Consider the following 19,809-nt stretch of genomic DNA (forward strand, 5'->3'; position numbering starts at 1 on the left):
CCCAACAACAATTGTGAGTGCAAAATACCAGTCACAACAACAGCGCATGTGACTGTTTTGTTTTGCAGACAGCGGGCCAAGTAGGGGGGCTGAAAGAGCTGGTGCATTCAACTCAATAGCGGAAACACATCAGAGCTGCACAGAGGTCTTACCTTACCAGTGTGAGAAGCGAAAGAGGATTATTCTTCCCCTGCGTGATGGTTAAGTACACTCAGGATGTCACTAGGGGAAGGGCGCCTATCAGCAGCTTTGACATAGGAGCTCAGTGACACCTACCAGTAGGCAGGAGTCTATCCCATAATGATGTTTGGTAGCCATCTTCAAATTGAAAGGGAACTGAATTTTATGCAAGTACAAGCTTGATCGCTTGCATTTTGTGATAATTCTGTATTAGAAAATGCATTAAGAAGATTATTAGTTTCACATCTTGTGTTGCTATATCAACACCTGTTAAAACAGCTTTCTGTTCCAGAACTTTTTTTTTACGTTTAAACCCAAATATCTTGTTTTTTTTTTGTTGTTTTTTTTACAGTAGACATGCTGAACATTAAATTCATCCAGAAAAGCTATATGTCATTCAAATGTATTAAAATTAGCAGTGTTTAATTTGTACAGAGTGGGGTGCTGAGGCACAAACAATGACAATCCCATTCTTAAACATAAACATAACAACTTTATTTGAAAGAGTAGTGTACTACTAGTGTTATAAGTTGTCTAGCTATGGTATATTTCTGTCAGTGTTATAATTAGTATTGTAACAGTGAGTATTGTAACAAACTCTGTTGTCATTTTATATTCCAATAATGTACACATGTTATTTTTTAAATGACACAAATCCACACAGAGTTGAAGGGGCAAATACATATTTTATTGTGGTGAATAAAGGCAGAGCTAGTCCAACGAGAATGTAAAAGACAGAAAACAGCATAACGTACCAGATTTGAATGGGCGCTTCCCTGCTTCCTTAACGGAAGTTGTTTAGGCCCAAGCAAGCACAGTGGCTGAGTAACACTTTAACGCATACCTGAAAATACACTACACAGGTAAGAAAGTAAAGTTGCTTTCACCTCTGACTATAGCATCTACTTTGACTTCAATTCAGCTAAACTCTGATTTAGACATTGCCAGAACTGTATATCTACTGTGTTCTTAAATAGTAAATTTAGTATTATTTGTATTATTTTTTTTTGCAAAACAGAAACATTATGTACTTTGATTGTATTTGCACTTTTATTAAGTCTATAATTCAATAATAATGTATTTTTTATCTTTTCTCTTTTACACAGAAACATATTATATTTATGTATTTCCCCTTTGTGCAGGTTTATAATGGACTAAAAAATAAATTATTTTCATTTTGGTAAAAGAAAATGGTATTAGACTTAATGCAAAAGAGGAAAAACTAAACTTGGTCTGCGATGGTTGCATTTGGATTTTCAGATGGACTGGGGTGTGTTTGCGGTATAACTCTCTACCAATTTCTTATTCTTACTGTGATTGGCTGCAAAGACAACAGGGCTAAGCAGTGATTGGATAATGTTTTGTTGTGTGGGTTTTTATTGTGCAGATTCCTAGTAACTGAAGACATTGTATTATGAGAGATGTAGTTGTTGGTGGACGTTTTAGTGGAAGCAGGACTTGAAAGGTAGAATTTCTTGTGTAATAGAAAATAAAAAAGGACCACGTGACCACATCCCTTTGCATGAGTTGCACCACCTTTTGGCCTGTTGTTTTTTTTTTTAATGTATTTATTTAATCTGGGAAATTTGCCATGCACTATTTTAACAGCTGCAGAGAAATATATATTGCAAAACGGGGGGTGGTGGAGTTCGTTGGCACAGTTTTGGGATCTTGCTCAATCCTGTGATATTGTAGTGGCAGTGTACATGTCCATATGGTCAGTGCCTCTGTGTTGTTTTCTCAGTTCACAGTCCACTCAGCTCTCACTGTAGTGACAGAGCAAGTAATTATTAAATATTAGACAGAGGTACGAAAAGCAAAGATCTTTTATTCTTCTGCCGTCTTAGTACACATTTTCTTTAACACAGCATTTGTAACGTTCCTGTATGTCATTCACTACTAGCACCCTCAAGTGGACAAATCTGAATATTATTATTTAAGTTTGTAGACACAACATTTCCCGTTTGTAGAATCAACATTGTATTTAAACAGTAACAGTCACAGTATGAAACAAAAAATAAGAATATAAGGTTATGTTTAAGTAATAACTAACAAGTAAGCCATGCATTTCACTATACTATAAGGAAAATTATTAATCTTACAAATATTTATTTATTTTTTCATGTACATACTGTATTAATGTTTTTGTCTTTTCCGTTTCTGTCAATTTCACATTTAACTAGTGAACATAGTACTTGAGCCAAACTAGGATAAGTCTTATCTGTTGTGTTCTTGCTGGTGCATCTGAAGGTATTCCAAACTGGTTTAGTAATTGAAGTTGGTATAAGTGACAGTTCTGTGTATAGGGTATGGTGAGACATGTTGCACATCTTTCCGTCACTAAGCATATAAGTAATTGATCTCTTCTTCTTGATCACCTCAGCTGGCTTATTGAATTTAGGAGTCACCTTTTATTCTACGTGAAGAGGATTCTTGATGTTCACAGAATCATCCTCCTTAAAGACAAGAACTTTTGCACATATTTTCTTGTCGGTGTAAGTTTTCGTTTTCTATTGCATTTTGCTTACCCTCTTGCGAACCTTTTAATCAGTAGGCAACCCAAAAGTATTAATCGGTAGTACATTGAGCTTAGTGCACATTCTATGCCCATGCAGTAATTCAAAAACTGTATAGTACACACGACCCCCTGGTGGCTTTCATTACCCAAAGGAACAAAGGTCACTCTCAACGCTGTTAGTACAATGAGGTGATTCGAGCCTCTGAAAATGTACTGGTCTTTTAGAGACAGTTCGTGACTGATTGGGCAGTACAGTGCCAATTAAGGATTGACAGTCTTAAGTGATTTTGGCCAACCATGTGCAATCTGGTTATGTAAAGCACTCAATTCAGGGCAAGCAGAAGCAAAATCAGAGACTGAGAGCGAACTAAGCACAGTGGAGAGTAAGGCAACAAACTCAGGTTCCATGTCCGGTTCTGAATCAGGAGCAGTAGGCAAAGGTAGTGTAGAGAGGCAGTCAGCAGTTGAATTCTGAGTACGTGACATCATAGTTGAAGTAGAGCAACCGTGCAGGCCATCTGGCAATGCACAGTCCTGCGCGTCCTATGCCTTTAGTGACAAGCAGTGTAGTCAGACTGACAGTAAAGCAGCTTCCCCACAAGCACGTTCTGTACTTTTTCACTGCCCAAACAGAAGCAAGTGCCTCCTTCTCAACTGTTGAGTATTTGTGTTCAGGAACAGACAGTGCGTGAAGCAAACGTTACTATATGTTCAGTTCCATCCGGGTGTATCTGAGTTAACACTGCACCCAAGCCATAGTCGGAAGCATTGGTAGAAACTAACGTTGGCAAAGCAGGGTCGAAAATAGCAAGTGCGGAGCTGCGCACGAATTTTGAGTACCACGAGGTAAGTCCCAGAAAAGAAGGCAGTGTCGCTGCATCAGTCGGGGCAGCTGCATTAAGGATAGCAGCAACATGTTCAGTGTCAGGCCTTTTGCAGTGGTCACATGACCGAGAAAGCGGACATTGTCCTGGTGAAAAGTACAGTACATTTTTCAGCATTGAGTTGTAATCCTGACTCTTTCACTCGTTGTAAAACAGCCTGCAGGTTACAGTCGTGATCAAGTGAAGATGACCCATATATTATGATATCATTTAAGTAGTTTTGCCCTCCAGGAAGTGCTTGCAGGATTGACGACATCATTTGCTGAAAGACAGCTGGTGCAGATGATAACCCTTAGGGCACACGGCAGTACCTGAACAGTCCTTTATGCGTAATAAACACAGCTAAGTCATGGTTCTCTTCATGCAAAAGAACCTGATGGTACGCACTCACTAAATCAATAGTAGAAAACATATGGCATCTCAGAGTTCTGAAAACAGCTCTTCAATGTGTGGGAGTGGGTAGCTATTAACCCTTTGCGGTCCAATGTTGGACCAGGTCCAACATTACAATTTTCTCTTTCGTAAAGCACAGGTCTCTAGTCATTTTTTCTCCGGAAAAAGCCGAGAAAACCATTTAATGGACGATAGGAGCTGAATGAAACAACAACAACAAAAAAAAGGGGGGGGGGGGGGCGTGTGAGCAATAGCCCTAGCAGCTGCACCACACAGAGATAAGCAGACATAAACAAAGGAGGTAGCTGCTTCCTCATCCAGCACTCAAAGAATATTACAGATATCTGCAGAGCTTTTTGAGATGTTGTAGTAATAAAATAATAACTTGGCTTGCATTATTGAGGAGTTTGGTGGTAAAACGAGTGATCAGGAAATGATTTATCAGTGTGCACGTCTATAAAGATGTATGTGAAAAATACAGCGAACACGGGGTGGGGCTTGGCAGGAGATGCAGTACTGATGTCGCTTAGCATTGCAATGCCCTTTAAACCAGTTTTACTCCCAAAAAAAATATATATTTTAAACAGCACATGTAAAATAAACAGCGCGTGTGAAAATAAATTGGACCTGACGTGCCTGACAGGCACTGAATAAATGGACTGCAAAGGGTTAATGATAAATGCCTTGTTTGGTTCACGTAAATCCACACAGAAACCGAATGTCCCCAGATTTCTTTTGAGTAACAATAGGTGAAACCCAGGCAGACGCATCAATATGCTGTATGATGTCAGCATCAACCAGACGTTGTATTTCAGCTTATTTCAGACTGCACTTTTGGCACATAGCGGCAGGCGGCATAAGTTTTGTTGCACAGGAGTAGTATGACTCTTAACATGGTGCACAAAACCCTTCGCGCATCTCACTGTATTAGATTTGCTGGCAGCAGACAACTGTAACACTGCTGCAGCCAAAGTTGATTTGGAAGACTAAATTGTATTCTTTGAAATTTGCAAGTGTAAAGCAGTTAACAAGATCATGCTTAGTAAGGGAGTACCTAACTTGAGGATATAGAAAATTGCTGCAGCGGTTACGTCATCGTGCAGTACTTGGGTGGAAAGACAACCGAGCACAGCTAAGTTTGTTTAGGTAACAGGTTACACTGTAGGTGGTGTCAGAGGAGAGTCTCTGAAGTAACGCAAGGCTTTCAAGCAGGACTGATACAGAAGATACAGTTCTTACATTTAGCTTTCACAGCAGGGCACCCAGGAGCATTTGCCAGGTAGTTTGCTGAGCCACAGCGGAAACAACCGCGAGATTGCTGAGTTTGCTTTAAAGCAGAGTCAGTCCTTGTATTTGGTTTATAATGAAACTGCTTGCCCCAATGTTTAGGTTTGTAAGGTTTTGTCTTTACAGCTTACATTGATTGCTGACGCCCTGATACAATCTGTGCATGGTCTAAGGCGGACTCAATCTGACCTGCTAGTTGTACGGTTTTCTTTAGAGTGAGGTTTTCTTCCAACAAAAGTAATTCGCAAATTTGTGTACATGATGACTTTTCAACAATCTGATACTGTCCCCAAGCAATGAAGCAGGACTGCACGTTTTCTTGACTTTCATTCCCTGCAGCATTGATAACAAGTAAGTAGTTATCAAACATCTTCAACCATGTCGGGAATGGAATTGCAGGCTCCCCAACACAAAGAAGAAATAAAGCAGGCAGTGGAACAGCAGCCATAGCCATCCTCGTCGCTAATTTGTAGTGATCGGGAAAGTAATTATTAAGCACAAGACAGGTGTAAGAAAAGCAAAGAGTGTTTATTCTTCAGCCATCTTAGTACACATTTTCTTTAACACAGCATTTGTAACATTCCCATATGTCATTCACTACTAGCACCATCAAGTGGACAAATCTGAATATTATTATTATTTAAGTTTGTAGACACAACACTCACATACTGCGTTTGAACCCTCGGTCAGGAGCCGCGTTCTCTCCGATCATGGTGCTTGATAAGGGGGACAACTACATCAACCTACAGGATTTCAATTAGGAGGCCGGGCACAGTGGGCAACAGGAGTCTGCAATGGGGAGCTCTGAAGCACTCAACGAGCCACTCTGTATGTGTGTGTGTGTGTGTGTGTGTGTGTGTGTGTGTGTGTGTGTGTGTGTGTTAGGATTAGGGTTAGGGTTATGGTGTGTGACTGTATGTGTTTGTGTGTGTCTGACTGTATGCTTGTCTACCTGTCTGACTTTAAAATGTGTCTGACAGTCTATCTGTCTTTATCTGTCTGGAGGAAAAGCTTGTGGTTCTGACTTCTGATTTTCCAGAGTTGTATAATACAACATTAAGTAGGTTATAAATCTGCTGTCATCAAACCAGAGCTCCCATATCAGCCAATGATATTCGCCGTACCTTTTTCTTTTCTTGAGCATGTCAAGGACCCACAGAGATCTTACACTTTTTTTTTCTTTCTCTGGTAGAGTAGGGAGAACACAATTATCCTTTTTTGTTTGCTGTTCATTGTGTTGTTAGATGCACCGTACCATTGATTGTTGCCACGTTTACAGTTACCCCCCCCCCCCCAAAAAATAAAAGTTTGATATGATGAGATGGCAGTAGTTGCATTTTTTAGTCATGTGTATAATGCTCAATAATATCAAGGCATAATGATGCCTTTAACTCACACTCTCTTTGCCTATACCCAGTAAACCAGACAAAACTCATAAAGAAAGAAAGAAAATATCTCAATTTTAAAAAGCAACATGTTTTTATTTATTTAAAACAACACAATTGCCTGATGCCTGTTTAGCTCATTACTTGAATTATTATTTTTTTTGTACTAAGCTTTGTGTCTTCTGTATAAAAACAGTTGCTTGTACATGCAGCCAGTAGCGGTAGCAGGATTTAATTCCTGGCTGGGCCCCAAATTTTCATGGACCGGTCATTTCTGACTTAATGACATAATTACTAATATGTGTGCTGAGGACACTCTACCAGTGGTCCTCAAAGTGGTGCCCGCGAAACCAGGCCATCGTGCCCATGGCAGCTGTTCTTAAATTATGGGTCGTGAACACATTTCTGGCAGGTTGTAGCATGGTAAAATAAATAAAGCTTTAAACATGTTTTCCAACAAAAGCGTCACAGCAGTCTGTTGACAGCACTGCTCGCTTATGCTGTGCTTGTACGTACTCAACATTTATTTATTTTTTTTCCTGAAGGGCCTCTGCGATAAGATCAATCAATTGAATATCTGCATTGTCTCTGCGGTAGCCCAATCATAAGTTAGCTGGGTGAGACATAAACTGTGTCTGTTTCAGTTGCAGGTACTGACAATAAGTTTAACAAATAGGAGAGTCAAATTTATGCCAAGTTTCACGCAGCTGTCCAATCATAAGAAGAAAATGAAAGGCAATTGAGTAGCCAATGGGAAAGTGACAGATCTGACAGGTGTCAAATCATTTGTGAGCAGAGGCGGGGTGTTAATATGTCGGATAAGCACTGAATTTTGCCAACTGTTATTGAGAAAAAGAATACATTTCAGTATTTATAATTTTAATCAATTAGTAAAGTATATTTAGTTATGAATCCACTTTCTCTGAATAATTGCACTGGAGATGAGCAATCTTTAAAACAGAGTAGTGTTCAAAAATTTGCCAAATTCAAACAAAAGTGAGACGCTATCTATTTAGTTTAATCAGGGTTATCTAACATGCTATTTAAAAATATTTGCATTGCGTATTTTATATGCATTATATAAAGAATAAGCGCAGCACGCACAGTTACTGCTGGAGACTTTATCTTATCAGAGTGAGCCAAGAATAACTCCCACTAAAACTCTTAATATAAGAACCTATGCAATAGTCAGAGTGCCCGCAAACAGCCAAATAAGATCAATTTATGCTTGTGCCAAAATTACTTTGAGGACCACTGCTCTATACTGTCAGACATAGCACCATATTCTCCAAGAACGCACACTCTACCAAAACATTTTGACAGTCGGACATCGATTTACCACCAACAGGCATAGCAGCACAAATTCCATAACAATAGCGAGCTACAAGTCACTACCACACATAAAGAAAATGAAAGTTTCTGACAAAAGCTCTCAAACATTTATTCGACTTCCCAAAGTGAGCTTAAATTTACAAAGCTCTCATACAGTGACTAATAGTGAATGTTAATACTTCCTTTTGACCTTTAGAAAAGTGTCAGTTATATGGGAACAAAAACAAAAAAGGAATAGAGGCATGGATTGAGCATAACATACATCTCAGCTGCATCAGTCAATTGAGTTGATAAAATTAAATGTAGGTACTTATATTACTGGCGCATTCGTTTTCTTTTTACAAAATGTGTTGGGACATAGCTAATGCGTAAGATACACATATACGGTTTACTGAAAAGTTGGCTAAATGGTCTGTATTATTATATTTCTTAGTAGACGCCCTTATCCAGGGTGACTTACAATTGTTACAAGATATCACATTATTTTTTTACATACAATTACCCATTTATACAACTGGGTTTTTATTGGAGCAATCTAGGTAAAGTACCTTGCTTAAGGGTACAACATTAGTGTCCCTCGACCCTCCAGTTAGGAGTCCAGAGCCCTAATCACTACTCCACACTGCTGCCCTGTGTAGACAAATAGATAGCTAATTGTAAATGTAAAAAATAACTAAACAGCAGCTGCACAAGATGGTCGCTTGCGTGCCTTGCAATGAAAGAAAAGTGTCTGTATATATGCTGCCACTTAATTTCGATACTATACTATCAAAGATGCAAGATCTCACATCTCAGCCGTCCAATCACCATTCTTTTTTTTTTCATAACAATGAAAACGGTACTGAGGTGGGTGGGACGGATATATATTTTTGAACTACAAGGATGAGCTAGACTCGCTGCAGCGGATTACATTCTGATACGGTTTGATATGGAATGTTTTTAATTGTCAATCGCTCCATAACTGGGTGGGCCCATGAGCAAAACGGGTGGGCCCAGGCCCCTAAGGCCCAAGCGTGGTGCCGCCCCTGCATACAGCCGTGACGTAACAACAGACTGCTCACTGACTTTCCCCGCGTTCGGTGTGAACAGTAGTCTGCGGTGACTATAGAGCGACACGCAAGGAGGTGGCATGCATGCCATGTCTGGTGTGAAAGGCCTTTAAGATAATGGGTTTTAAAGACGGTTAGCACTCCTTTAAAGAAAGACAGCGATAGTGTTAAAAAAGCTAATAAGAGGTAAGAGAATGGATTTTAAAGATGAATAGCACTCTGTGATATGATGGGGTGTGTAAACAACAAATACAGTCCAGGTTGTATTGAACATGAAAAAACAAAGGTATCTTTAAAAGTAAAAGGAAACTGCGAGGGGATTGTGGTAAGGGATTAAATATATACAAAACGTAGAGCGCTGGTTTGTTCTTTAGCTGATGGCGCTGAAAACAGAGAAAATCGTTGTTTATCTGGCACATTGACTATTGCAGCAAAAAACTGGCTCTAAATAATCTCCTCAAAGCTGATCATTCTGAGGTGGGGAATCATAGTAGCGTTGCGTTGTGTGCTGAAACCCACAGGTGAAGCATTGCACGCTAAGGCATGTGCAGCCTTAATATGCTTCCCCTCATCAGAAAAACAGAAATCTCTTTTCAGAAGCTGGCATAGTTTGTAAGCCTGGAGAATAATGAACCAAGCAGAAACAGCAACACAGAACAAGAGTGTGCTATAGGATATTAAGGTATGTTTCCAAGTGTTTGGTGGCTACCTTGAATCATGTGGAAAGTTTATTTCAAACACTCGCTCTTTACTGTGTCGGGGCTGAAATACAACCAAACAAACAATATTAACACACTTAATCTGTTTCTATATAACCAGTTGTGTTTTAAATGTTTTGAATGCTTTGTCATTGACATTCTGAATGTGAGATCTACACTCTCAGTGACATTGTGTAATTGAGATCTACAGTCTCAGCAACATTTTAAGTGCAATTGAGATCTACAGTCTCAGTGACATTATAAGCGTAATTGAGATCTACACTCTCAGTGACATTTTAAGTGTAATTGAGATCTAAACTCTGTGACATTATCTGATATATTGTACAAGATGTACGTGACACTAATCTGATGTATTGTACATGATGTACACAGCTGTGTCTCAGTGGGTTGTTGTATTTCTGCCAGTGCTGTGTCTCACTCACAGAACAAACATTGCTCAACAGATTGGGAAATAGGGGGAATTCCAGTTAGTCACTAAAGCCTGAACAAAGAAACAAATACTAACTTTCTCTAAGAACCCAGATTAGTGCACTGAATCATCATCTCGCATTTCACAACATTCCTGTAGAGATTCGGTACGGTGAGGTACGGTGCGGTGTTGTGAAATAACAAGTTCATTAAAATAACTAGATTCAAGACTGGCCTGGTCTTTCTTTCTTTCTTTCTTTCTTTCTTTCTTTCTTTCTTTCTTTCTTTCTTTCTTTCTTTCTTTCTTTCTTTCTTTCTTACAATTATCCCAGTTAAAATCACCAACACGTACAGAAAAACCCAGTACACTATCCATGTAAGGAGTAAGCACACTCGCTGTATTAGACAGGCAAGTTTCCTGCGCCTCTACTTCATATGCCCGCTGAGATGCGTTTCAGTCACCTTACATTGAGGGTTCGGGCACACCTGGTCTCTAGCCAACCCACCCACTGTCGGGGCCTTAACTAGAGCCGCAATGGTGGAGTCTGCCTAGGTGAACCCCACTAGGCCAAGCTTATCAGTGCCTTCTAAGGAGGCAAGCGGTCTGGCTTGTTTTAGCATGCTAGGACCTGAGGCCAAAAGATCCCAGGAAGATCGTACCTCCTCCTTGAAGTCTGGAAAGCCAGGAACTTCTGAGGGCGAGGAGCCATTGCCTGCGTCTGGAAAATGGATTGGCTTGGTTCTGCCGCTGGCGTCCAAGAGACCTACAGGAAAGCTGCAGCACATCCCATAAGTGCTGAAAATAATCTGGACAATGGGGGGGCACTGGCCTTCTCCCCAGAGGCTGCTATGGAGACAGTGTCCTCTTGTGCCAGCTGAGACGCCTCTTCCCATCCACCCTGAACTCTCCTGGGGGAAGGGGTGAATGACAATTGGGGCTACGATGGGGCCTCGCAGGGGCCTGGGCCACTGGTGCCTGTTTAGCCAAGAGCTCTAGGACCTGGACCATCTGGGCCTTAAGTTCCATAATGTCCCTTGCCTGCTTGCAACGCTTCACCCTTCTCGCTTGCAGAGATGGGGAGCGATTGTGGGCAGTCTGCATATCAGAGATGTCTAGTAGGGGGTCCAAGAGCCGCCGACGGTCCAGCCATAGAGGACGTGGAGCTTGCCTTAGTGACCCTCTCTGAACGAGGATCTTTCACTCTGGGCTGGAACGCCTTCAGATGCTACAGGCCAAGTCCCTCTCTAGGGCCAAGGTGGCATGTTGAACGCCGAAGCACTGGGCATAGAGGGTATGTTTGTCCTCTTGCGGGATATTGGTGTTGCAGATCGTGCAGGGATGGAACCCTAACTTGCCTGACATGGGCCTGGTGTTGTACATGGGCCGTGTACTAAACACCACTTGCACTGCTCTCAAGCACAGCGTGTGCTGTGTATGGTCCTCCTCTGACTCTTGAGAGGGAGGTCTGAAAGTTTCCAAAACCACTGGCTGGTTAATATGGAATGAAGATACACCTGTGACAAAAAGGCTGGATTTGTTCTTAATGTTACCCTCTAGTTATTTCCAGTGAAAGCCATACATGTGTCATCAATGGACAGCGCATGAAGCTCACTTACTCGTCTGGCAAACATGATTTGCCAAAATGGCTTTTAAAAACATCACCTTCAAGGAAACAGGGCACAGTTCTGTTGACGCCATGGGCTCGAATGGGGGACCCATAAGAACCCGCAGTACCAGTTCTAGATCCCGCTTGGGGACCATACTTTTCATTGGAGGACTAAGCCTCCGAGCCCCTTTGAGAAACTGCATTGCCAGGAAATTATGTCGTGGCACACGAATATTGCTGCCAGGTATACCTTCAAAGTGGACGCTGATTTTCCTGCGTCAAACAGGTGTTGTAAGAAGGTTAATATTGTCTCAATAGGGCAGGTCACATGATCATGACCTTTTGCAATGAACCAGTCTTGGAAAACTTTCCATTTTTATGAGTACTGGGCTCTAGTGCTCGGCCCCCTAGCAGACTGTAGTGTTTCTACCACTGCATCTGGCAAACCTCCTCTGAATAGACGGCTCCATTCAACGGCCAGACCCAGAGTTGGAGCTGGGCTGGATTCGTAATAATAGCCCCTCCCCTTGGCTCAGGAGGTCTTTGTGCAGCGGGAGCTGCTACGGTTGACCCAACAACATGTCAGAGAGGAGAGCAAACCAGGGGATTCTTGGCCATCTGGGTGCAACCAGCAGAACTTGTGCTCTCTCCACCCTCTCTAGTGGGGTAATATTGGTAGCGGAGCAAGCGCATACAAAAGCCCCTGTGGCCAGGGGTAAGCTAGCGTGTCTTCTCTATGGAGACCCATAGGGGACAATGAGTGGACTCAGCTGTGGCAAAGAGGTTGACCCGTGCAGTAAGAAACCTCTCCCAGATCTATTTCACCACTTGAGGATGCAGTCTCCATTCCGAGCTGTCTGGAGCTCTTCTGTGCTAATTGCTTGCGAAAATGAGGTAATGGCAGGTTTACTGCTTGTAGCTCTTGGGCATTTATGTGCACTTGCTGACAATTCTCAGCAGCCCTAGTGGAAGGATTTTCGAAGCAGCTGCCATCAGCCCCAACTGTAGGAGAGCATCCTCTCCGAATAGGGAGAGTGTGGCTTCCAATGACCAAATCCTGTCTTCTGACAGTGAGGCAAGCATGCTTACAAAGTTCAGTTTGATCCCCAGGAACACTGTGGACTGAGATGGTACGAAGTTGCTCTTCTGTTAATGTATCGAGAGCCTTAGCTTCGTCACATTATCTTGGACCTGTTTTGCGTGCGCCTCGGCACGTGTTTTGGAATGCGCGCAAACTAGCCAAAAGTCCAGATAGTTCAGGATCCGAATACCCCGCAGCCTAAGTGGAGCCAGTGCTGCATCCATGCACTTTGAAAATGTACGAGGTGCCAGCAAGAGGCCAAATGTCCGGGCACAGAATTCGTACGCGTTGCCTTGAAAGGCAAAGAGCAGATACTTTCTGTGCACGGGACAGATTGGAACATGGAAGTAGGCATCTTGCAGGTCGAACGATGTGAACCAGTCGCCCGGTTGGACAGATTAGAGATTACGCTGTGCTGTCAACATGTTGAACGAGCATTATTGAGAGTGCTCCTGCCTGATTATCCTGTCAGTTTACTGACTAGAGCTGGTTTTGACTCCTCTTTTGAGATTGCAAGTGACCATTACTCTCTTTCACTACCTTGTGTAGTTTGCTATATCGTATTTGGAGCTGTTGTGGTGCTGTAAGGAGACCCTGTGGGCTCACGGCGTCATCCACTACACCGTTTTAATCGGCCACAGCGGCCTAAAAAAAAAAAAAAAAACAGCTCGGTCCTAGCGCCCCTATCAAGCCTCGGGCCTTCCTAGCGCGGCTGCGCTTGCCCTCACGGCCAAAGCTGACTGAATCGGCTACACAGCCCTGCATCGACTGTGCTTCTACCTGCCAAGTTCAGGCCTGAAACAGTGCCTACCCGGCCCCCGATTGACTCGGCACCAGTGTGACCATCTTCTGTGCTGTCTACAGCCCGGCACAGACCGCGCTCCCCATCGGCACCAACCTCGTCGTCGATTAACTCGACACCATCCTCTCAACACCGACAGTGCTCTCTATGACGCCGACCCGACTTCCTTGCTATCACCCTCTGTTCATCCTCTCCCCCATTGGCTCATTGAGATATCCACTCCTCCAATCTCAGAGCGCCTTGGAAGCCAGTACCGGTATTTAAGCTGGCTGGCTAGGCCAGGAGAAGACTCAATTTTTCTCTTGAGGAATCCATTTACAAACAAGCATCATATTACTTAATTACAGTGTAACTTTCTATTTATTTTAGATAAATCCTGGTGCATCCATGTACTCTTTTGATAAACTTGTACTCTGTCTAAATCTTTCTTTTTTGTTTACACTGTTACTTGTTTAAGTTTAGTTGCTGTTCAAGGTCTGTTTAGGGGTTGTTTTTGTTATTGTGTACAGTCTCCATTTTGTTCCTGATTCTCCTGATATATGGCTGTTCACCACTCAACCCGGTACTACTCAACAGACTCATCATTTTCTACGATCTCTATTTTTTCATCAATCTTCATCCATCATCATCAGTACAGGACTCTATTCGAGACTTCTTTATATGTTGGTGAGATTATTCCTTTTTTCTTTGCTGGTTTTTTCTACTTTACTTTGATACTTTGGTTCCTGTAATTTTGGTTTTGTTCTTTTGTTACTTTGGATTCCATGTGCATTGCTTCACTGGACTTGTTAGGCCTAAATTTCATTTATCATCCATTGCCATCAAGACTGTCTTTGTAATTGTTTTCCCCATATAGTTATTCATTTACCTTTGTCTTTTTTGCCTGTCGTGTGTTGGTTTTGTATTGATGTGGTGTTTGTGTGTGGGTTTATTGGAGGCCCACCGGACACCACATTAATTTTGCTTTAATGTTAGTTTGTTTGATTGTTTGTTTAGTTCACGTTACCTTCTTACTCACCTGTAGCTTCCACTAAATGTTCTCTTCAATAAGTTGTTCTTATATTTAATTTATTCCATTATAGTTTACAACAATAAACCGTTTGTTCGTGAAATTGACACCTCTGACGTCCCTGATTTTGCTGTCTGTCACTCTTGCTGGCTTAGTTAGTTATAGATATTGGGCCAGTAGTATCTCTTTACGGAGGACAGTACAACTGCTTCTCTGTTGTGCAGAGTGATTGTTACAAACTATAATGTAATAAATGAAATATAAGGACAACAACTTATGGCAGATAACAGTTAAGTGGAAGGCACAGGTGAGTAAGAAAGTAAAGTGAACTAAAAAAATATCTAAACAAACAAACACTAAAGCGAAATGAATGTGGTGTCCGGTGGGCCTCCAATAAACCCAAACACCCCAACACACCGACAGGCAAAAAAGACAAAGGTGAATGAATAATTTTATAGGGAAACCAATTACAAAGACAGTCTTCCTGACACTGGATAATAAATAAAATTTAGGCCTAACAAGTCCAGTGAAGCAATGCACATCTAATCCAAAGTACCAAAAGAACAAAACCAAAATTACAGGAATCAAAGTAAAGTAGGAAAAAAAACAGCAAACAGAAAAGGAATAATCTCACCAACAAATAAAGAAGTCCTGAATATAGAGTCCTGTACTGATGATGATGGATGAAGGTTGATGAAAAAATAGCGATCATAGAAAATGATGAGTCTGTCAAGTAGTACCGGGTTGAATGGTGAACAGCTGTTTGGAAAATATCAGGAGGATCAGGAACAAAATGGTGACTGAACACCCCAACCAAAACAAACCCTAAACAGACCTTGAACAGCAACTACACTTAAACAAGTTAAAAAAAAAAAAAGAAAAGTTTAGACAAAGTACAAGATTTTAACAAAAGAGTACATGGATGTAGTTGTATTTATCTAAAATAAAGTTAAAGCTACACTGTAATTAAGTAATGTGCTGTTTGTAAAATTGATTCCTTAAGAGAAAAGGGCCCTGTCCTAACACGTTTTGGCCTCCAAGGAGCTCTAAGATTGAAGGATATCTGAATGAGCCAATGGGGGGGAGAGGATGAACAGAGGGTGATAGCAAGGAACTGTGAAATTGAGTTTTAACCTGGCCAGGCTACTGACCCTAATAAAAGGGACAGGTGGGTGAAACTTGCACCCACTTTATGGAGCATGTGAATTGCTACAACCTGTCTCAGTGAAGTGAGAGAGAAAATGGTGATATGCTACTGTGAGGATGTCTCTCTTCAGCAGGAGGTGGGAGGGACCTGTTCCTCACAACAGGGCCATGATAGGGCAGCTATTTTATATATGCTCAGTGATTGGCGGACAGAGAGGGCTCTTTCCATTTGGTAATGGTTGTCATTCAATTGAAAGGGAACTCCGTTCAGATAGACAAGCATGCAGGTCATCCCCCAACATTACCATATTAACCGTTTGATTCCCACATTATGAAAAAGCACAGGTAACAATGAGCTGGTGGTTATTTGTACTGAATGTAGTTTGGCCTTAAGAACAGAATTGCATTGTTTTTTCAGAAATAAAGCTGAAACATTAAGAATCTCACAATATGAAAGCGCAGCTGAGATATAAAACTATAAGAGGGTTTTAGGCAGTTTAGCTGCATGAACAGAAAGGCATGCATTTATTTAATACCACTGACAGAGTCCTCATAAACAACGTGTAAATAATCCAGTTTCTGGGATTAAACCCACATGAAATCCAAAAGGTATGTAGGAGGCCAGGGGGCTATGATAATTTATTTTTTGACAGACTTTTGGTGAAAATTAAAGGCAATTATAATGTCCACCATGTTGAGTGGGACAGACAGAAAGACACGATCAGTGCAGAAAGCTGCACATCTTGAATGAGGACCCTAACAACAAGATTGGGAATCATAGGCTTAATCGTAATGATGGGGAGATTCAAACAGATTTTTGTACTGTTGACATATTAGTTAATGTACTGTTTTTTTATTTCAAGAAAATATATATATATATATATTTATATTATATATTATATAATATATATATATATATTTGAGGGTAGCTTTCTCTTTAAAGAGAAATTGTCGTTACGTCCCTAAAATTTCAACCCAAAACTAAACTCACCGCTAGTAGCCGATAGTCTGGAAAGACAGGCAGTAACCAGGAAGTATCATGTGTAGAGGACATGTGCTCTGAGCGCTGAAGACTTCTCTAAGAACCCAAACAATAATAATAATAATAATACACTTTATTTTTATATAGCGCCTTTTCATAGCAGTCCGCATCTATATAATGATTATATTCAAAAGAAAGATTGTGATAGCAGCATCATTAGCTTTAACACATATTTAAAAAATAAACAGGGAAACTGCAATTATAATTGTTCTTACGGACTGAATCAAAACTAATCACTTTCACTAGATTACTAATATTGTTAATTCATGTTGTTGTTGTTGTTAATGTATGTGTGTATTTTTTTTTAGAACAGACGCCCTTATCCAGGGTGACTTACAATTCTTACAAAAAATACATTACAAAAATCAGATCAGTCCAGACACGGAGCGATAACGGTTTGACAAGAGGGATCATGACTAATACTGAGAAAGAAAAATAAATAAATAAATAAATAAACAGATGGTACTGTAGCAGAAAACAGAAAAGTCAAAAAATGTAAATGAATTAGAATAGGTAACATTAGAATACATCACAGTAGAATAGGTGACAACTGTCAAAATTATGGAGACAGAAGTAGAGAAATCATAAACTCACTTCCCAGCAAACAGCACAGCATAAATACATCTGTTTGATTTCCATAGAATCTGTGATGGCCCTTTACATATTTAGTTTAATAGCCATGCTAATGCCTGTGATAATGATAAACATTAGATACAAATGTATGCATGTATGCAAATTTCATATGCTTAAGCACAAAATTGTTTGAATTGCTCTGAAGACCAAATTTGAATGAAATGGTTAAGTTTTGCGATAATCATTTCCATTACATGCGTTTAGCTAAGTGCCCTATCTTCAGCAACACTGGCAAAGGGCCGCAGTGCCCAAGAGCTCAATCCGTAAAATATCCCTGTAGTTGAATTCTCCAAAGGCTCTCTTTCCTTTTCATGTCACTCACCCAATAATTCCACACTCGCGTATAAGGACACGGTTGTTATTTATGTCTCATTGATATTAGCAGCATACTTTGACACTCACATTCTGTATTCCATAGCAGGGTGCAGTTGGAAGGAGCTTTTAGCAGGAGTATGAGTAAGGGTCAGAGCTACTCAGACCACAGGCTGACAGACGCTTTTCTGTAAAATAAAGAGTGGAGTTTGATGCTACAGAGATATTTTGTCTGTCTCCTTCATGTTGACACTTAACCACTTAGCAAGTTGCTATAGTTTATCCATTATTTGGTTTCTCCATTTAGTAGCTTATTTATATATTTGAGGGGGTGGGTATGCAACTTCGGGGGTGCCAATGCTACTGATGTGTGTTGATCTTTGATTCTGTATTCCACGTACAGATTACATTTGTGTGTAGACTCATCTGAGGAATATTGGTATCTACTGTACACCTATGATAGCTGCTTGGCAGGGTATTTTTAACAGCACTTGTGCATTTCTGCTATATTGGTATTGAATGCGCTGGTTGTTTTGCGAGGCGCACACACACATTTGCAAATTGAACAAAAAATTGCCAATTTTCCAACTTTGCTGTTTTGTGCCAAATATAAGTTTTTGTGTAGAAGCACAAATTTTTGCGAGGCACACATTTTGTGAAGGGATTGCGCATCCCTTTGAATATCTGGGCCAAAGACAAGTAATTGTCTGTTTCATTCTCACTGGAACAGAGGGCAAGAAGAAACCAAGGAAACCACAAGGGGTAAATTGACAACTAACAGAATCAAAATACTTACCTTTGGTTGTTACTGGGAGCCACCTTGTGGCTCTCTGGAAAAGCTTAATCTGGACTGTTAGGATGACACCCCTGTTCCAACACTCACCTCTAGATGTTGATATAAAGAGGACATTGGAAACAAATGAGATTGAAATAGGAAATCACTTGAAGAAAGTAATGTGGTGTGTGACAGAATTTGACCCACACTACGTACCTGTAAATAATGCAGACTTGGTGACTAACAGTGAAACTGCAAACAGTGTGGGTTATTACAGTCCAGCTCCGCAGGGAAGCTGCTCTGTAATCGATGACAGCACAGTCTGCATTAGAATGCCTTTTACCATTAAGAGAAGACATTGCATTGTCTGACTCATTGTCTTTCCAATACCTGAAAGATTAATATTTAATTAATAATATATTAATTAGCATAAAGGGGCCAGAGAATCGTAAATCTTTTCCTTCGCTTTGGTTACAAAACCTAACCTGGAAGGACCTGTGCAGTGTAAGAAATAAATAATCGTGAGTGTTTGTTTTGTTTGTCTTGTCTTTAATTGATACTGGTGTGTTTATAGATGGCTAACACGTTCCGGAGCTGTCGCTATTGGCCAGCAATAAACCCGGACAACACTTCACCACTTGTTACCACTGTAGCAAGTATTTATATTGTACTTCACCACAAGCACTGAGAGCATCATTTTGGATGTGTGACCATGTGTGTCTAATTGTGTGTGTTAGTACAGTGCTTATTATTTGTGGGCCCGCAATCCTTTTCAGACAAGCTCATTATTGTTTATTGACTGCTCATGAGACCACTGGATTATAAAACCATTAAAAACAAACAATTTCACCAGTACTTTGTTGTCTGTTTGTTTCTTTGGATTACTGCACCAGCACCGCACCTGCTATACACCTGCTTGACTAATTACCACTTTGCCACACAGGCCCACATCACCGCGCAGCTCCCCGTACAGCTTAGGAGACACAAAGGTTCACTGGGTGTCCAATCCCACAAACAAGCAACCTTTTTCACCCAGGAACTCGAGAGCAGATGTCAGTGAGCTACTGACCTCTGGAGGACAGAGGCCAGCCCTGAAGGTGAGATTTTCAGCTCACTGGGCATCTGGCCGGCAGGGTTCGCTGCAGTATGATGAGGAAAAGCAGTCCCTGTCGATTTTGAGAGCAAATGAGATGCACCCTTCAAAATCCCTAGCGAAGAACGGCGTACTTCTGCAAAATGGAACAAAA

This window comes from Polyodon spathula, chromosome 13, assembly GCF_017654505.1.
Source record: "Polyodon spathula isolate WHYD16114869_AA chromosome 13, ASM1765450v1, whole genome shotgun sequence".
In the NCBI taxonomy this organism is placed as follows: Eukaryota; Metazoa; Chordata; class Actinopteri; order Acipenseriformes; family Polyodontidae; genus Polyodon; species Polyodon spathula.